This window comes from Pyrus communis, chromosome 3 (genome assembly GCF_041283825.1).
Source record: "Pyrus communis isolate YQ-2024b chromosome 3, ASM4128382v1, whole genome shotgun sequence".
Lineage (NCBI taxonomy): Eukaryota > Viridiplantae > Streptophyta > Magnoliopsida > Rosales > Rosaceae > Pyrus > Pyrus communis.
In genome coordinates, this window is record NC_142567.1 from 19,909,848 (window position 1) to 19,914,835 (window position 4,988).

General features: G+C 40.6%; 1 pseudogene; it reads left to right on the forward strand.

The window, feature by feature from the left end:
* Nucleotides 1–695: 695 nt before the first annotated feature.
* Nucleotides 696–4,637, forward strand: LOC148698107 (uncharacterized; annotated as a pseudogene).
* Nucleotides 4,638–4,988: the final 351 nt, after the last annotated feature.

Genomic DNA, 4,988 nt, shown 5'->3' on the forward strand with positions numbered 1-4,988 from the left:
CGATGAACATCAAAATTCCCATCGAAAAAACAAAAAGTCTTATCTATACACACAAAGTCCACAAATCTCATTGCATGTAAGACATAATAATCATCATATCCAAAGTCACTCGATATAATTTCAATCAATGTCTCACATACCCTCCTCTCAAGAATGTGAGAGAACGTCCGACTTTTCTCAGTCTCCACCATCTTAACACACATGGGTGATGATGTCCTTCCGATAATATCTTAGTATATATAGAGTGATTTTGGATCGGATGATTATTATGCATCACAAGCAATGAGATTTGTGAATGTCGGGTTGCGGATAAGACTCTTTGCTTTCTTGAGGGTAACTTTGATGTTCGTCGATTGCGAAATGTGGAGTAGAAGTTTTTAGTTGGCAAAGTAATGAAGGAGGAACTAGTTTGTGTTAAGGAAGATATTTCTATTAATTAATCAATATTGTAAATTGATATTGTAGTTATTTACTTCCTTGTTTAGTTTCTAATCAAGCCTTGTTTGTAGGTGGTAGTTTAGGTTCTTATTGACTGTATCATTGTATAAAGTTGTAAACCTAGTTGTTGAATGACAAATCAAAAGTTACAATCCCATTCTATGCTTATTTTCTTATGATGGTACTAGAGTGATTGATATCTGGGAAAATAAAAAGCAAACACACAAACACCAAAACAACCCTAGTAAAACATAGCCATGGGTGATAGAACAGACACGAAGTCAACCTTCTCAGGCATGACTTCACATCCAAAGTGGGAAAGCCCTAATCATCCACTTTATCTCCACCATTTGGACCAACCTGGTGTAGTCCTTGTGCCGCAACCATTGGTGGAAGACAATTACAGTACATGGGTTCAATCCATGACCATGACCTTAACGGTCAAAAACAAACTAGGGCTTGTTGATGGGACGATCAACAAGCCAAGAGAAGATGAACATAAAGAATTGTAGAAATGGAATCGATGCAATATCTTGGTTAAGGCGTGGCTCTTAGGATCCATGTCAAAAGAAATCTCAGGTTGCGTCATCAATTGCAAGGATGCAAGACAAATGTGGCTTGATTTGCAAGAAAGGTTTTCTCATGTGAACATTGTTCAATTGTTTCATATAGAAAACGAGATTCATGACTGTGTGCAAGGTAACATGACGGTGAGTTCATATTTCACCAAATTAAAAAGCTTGTGGGACGAACGTGATGTGCTATGTTCTATTCCTGCATGTCGTTGTGATACGAAGAAGGAAATCATCTCTTATGTTGAAACCCAGAAAACAATGAAATTTCTCATGGGTTTAAATGATTCTTATTCTACTGTTCGTAGTAATACTCTTCTCTTTGAGCCTTTACCTACAATGAACAAGGCCTACTCTCTTGTCATTCGCCATGAGAGACAGGTAGAAGTCTCAAGTGGAAAGCATACTTCCCAACCTGAAGCGGCAGCTTTTGCTGTGAAAAATGGTGGCTAAGAAACTGAACAAGAGGATGGTGGTCTTCGTTGTGGAAAATGTAACAAGACAAATCATAGCACCAAAAACTGTCGTGCTCATCTCAAGTGCACTTTTTGTGGGTGGAAAGGTCATTCCTTCGAATATTGCCGCAAACGCAAAGCGACTGCTGAAACTGAATAAAGCCGCTCATCCACTTCCAAGGGCAACCACGTTGCCGTGCATGATAAAAAGGACGGGATGCCAAACTTTCTTTTTTCCCAAGAAGATTGCAAGCAAATACTTGCAATGTTAAACAAAAAAGATCCTCCTTGCAAATCAAGTTGGTAGTTCCTCGAATAATGAACTTTCAGGTAAAGCTTTTTCTTTTACGCATAATGGCATTAAAAATGTTTGGATCTTGGATAGTGGTGCAACGGACCACATTGTCTACAGCCCTCATTTTCTCACGACGTCAAGGCCCATTACAAACCATACTGTTGAACTACCTACTGGTTCCCTCGCCACGGTCACCCACATTGGACAAGTTGTCTTCTCTCCCAACCTTATGCTTGATAATGTTTTGTGTGTACCATTTTTCAAATTAAATTTGATAACCATTAGCAAGCTCACATATGATTCCCTCTATATTACCATCTTCCTAAAACAGTTTTGTGTCATACTGGACCTACGCTCGGGGAAGATGATTGGGACGGGAATTAAACGAGAGGGACTATACTATCTCGATCCACCAAAGAAAGGAACATGCAACACCATACGAACGTCCAACCATTATCTTTGGCATCAACGCCTAGGACATCCATCACAAATTGTTTCCATGTTATTTCCTTTTTTTCAAACAAAAATCTTGTAATTCTAATAAATGTGTCATTTTCCCTTTAGCCAAGCAAACAAGAGCACCATTTTCTTTGAGTTCCATATCCACTAAATTGTGTTTTGAATTGGTACATGTTGATATCTGGGAGGGGGGTATCATGTTGCTTCTATTTCTGGTGCAAAATACTTTCTCACTATCATTGATGATTACACCAGGAGCACATGGATTTATTTGATGAAACACAAATCTAACACACAACAGCTCCTTGTACAATTTGTCCATTCGGTCGAAACTCAATTCAATGCCAAGGTTAAAATGATTCGAAGTGACAATGGTCCTGAATTTAAACTTGACAGTTTTTACGCCACTCAAGGTATTATTCATCAAACTAGCTGTGTCAACACACCACAACAAAATGGTGTTGTTGAACGTAAGCATCACCATTTATTAAATGTTGCTCGAGCCCTCCTCTTTCAGGCCAACATGCCAAAACATTTTTGGGGGGACGCCATACTTGCTTCAGCCTACCTTATTAATCGTACACCCACACCCCTTCTTCAAGGGAAGACACCTTATGAAAAGTTGTTCCAGAAAGCACCCAACTACTCTTATTTACGCGTGTTTGGTTGTTTGTGTTTTGCTTCCACTCAGCCACACAAACCTTCAAAATTTGATCCCCGTGCCCGTCGCTGTGTCTTTCTTGGCTATCCATATGGTAAAAAGGGATATCATTTATTTGATCTTCAACTCAACAAAGTTTTTGTCTCACGGGATGTGATTTTTTTTTTAAGAACACTTTCCTTATCAATTGCACACTTCCGCTGCTACACCACAGTCCTCCACTCTAATCCACTCCTTGCCATCGCTTGATATGGACTTTTTTCCTGTCATATCTCCTACGCCACCCGACACCACTGATTACAACTCTCCACAATCAGCCTCTACACCCACCGATACCCCACCCTCGTCTTCCCCACCTTCATCACCATCACCCACCCCACCATCAAATATCCCTGCGCCTTCATCTACAGCATCGCCATCACCATCCTCATCCCCTTCCCCATCACCCACAACATCGCCAACTTCACCCCGCCATGGAACACGACCTACCCAACCCTTTACCTTTTTGCAAGACTTTCATATTGAGGTATCTCCCATCCCGGAATGCTCCCACATCTTTTACGAACGTGGTCCAATCCTTGTTAGGTACTTCTCATCCTCTCTCCACTTATTTATCCTATGATCGTCTCTCACCTCACCATAAAGCTTATACCACTAATCTCACCCTTCTTAAAGAACCAACCAGTTTTTCGCAGGCTTTCCGAGATCTAAACTGGCGTGATGCCATACAACATGAACTTGCTGTTCTTCAAGCCTATCATACATGGACACTCGTGCCTTTACCGCTGCATAAACGTCCCATTGGGTGTAAGTGGGTTTACAAGATTAAGCTTCAACCTAATGGCACTATCGAATGGTACAAGGCACACCTTGTTGCCAAGGGTTACAGTCAAATTGAAGGTGTTGATTACTGTGAAACCTTTGCTCCAGTGGCTAAGTTAACCACCGTTCGCGTGCTTATTAGTGTTCCTGCTGTGCGCGGTTGGCACCTCCATCAACTGGATGTGAACAATGCCTTCTTAAATGGTGATCTCGAAGAGGATGTCTACATGACCTTGCCTCCTGGTTTCGGACGAAAGGGGAAGACTTGAGTATGCAAGTTTAATAAATCTCTCTACGGTCTAAAGCAAGCTTCGAGTCAGTGGTTCATTAAGTTATCCAATGCTCTTAAAGTCGCTGGATTTCATCAATCATGGTCCGACTATTCACTATTCGTCCAAAGTCGTCATGGTAACTTCATTACTTTATTAATCTATGTTGATGATGTGATATTAGCAGGGAATAATCTGCATGAAATTAAAGAAACCAAGCAGTTTCTCTCTCATCGTATCAAGCTGAAAGATTTAGGGCAACTCAAATATTTCTTGGGAATAGAAGTTGCACGTTCAAAACGTGGAATTACTCTATGTCAACAAAAATATGCACTAGGAATATTGGATGATGTTGGGTTTCTAGGAGTTAAGCCCTCACGGTTTCCTGTGGATCAAAATTTGTCTCTCACACAAATGGAAGGAAAGGTGTTGAATGATCCTTCATCATATAGACGGCTTGTGGGCAGGTTGATATACTTGACCATAACAAGGCCTTACTTGGCTTATGATGTTCACATGCTAAGCCAGTTCATGGAGAAACCTCGACAACCATATCTTGAAGCTGCACACAAGGTACTCAAGTACATTAAACAAACACCTGGACAAAGATTTTTTCTTCCTTCCACGGGTTCGTTGCAATTACAAGCATTTTGTGATGCTGATTGAGCTAGATGTAGGGATACTATAAGGTTGATAACGAGGTACTGTATTTTGCTTGGTCAAGCACCTATTTCCTGGAAAACTAAGAAACAAACAACTATATCCCCCTCCAGTGCGGAGGCTGAATACCGTTCTATGGCCACCACATGCTGTGAAATCATATGGTTGAAGAATATTTTAAAAGACCTAAGAGTGAATCAGTCACAACCAGTCAAGTTATTTTGTGATAATCAGGCGGCATTACACATTGCTTCAATTCCTGTTTTTCATGAACGAACGAAGCACATAGAGATTGATTGTCACCTAGTACAAGAAAAGATTCAAGAAGGAATGATAAGCACGGCATACATAAGGACA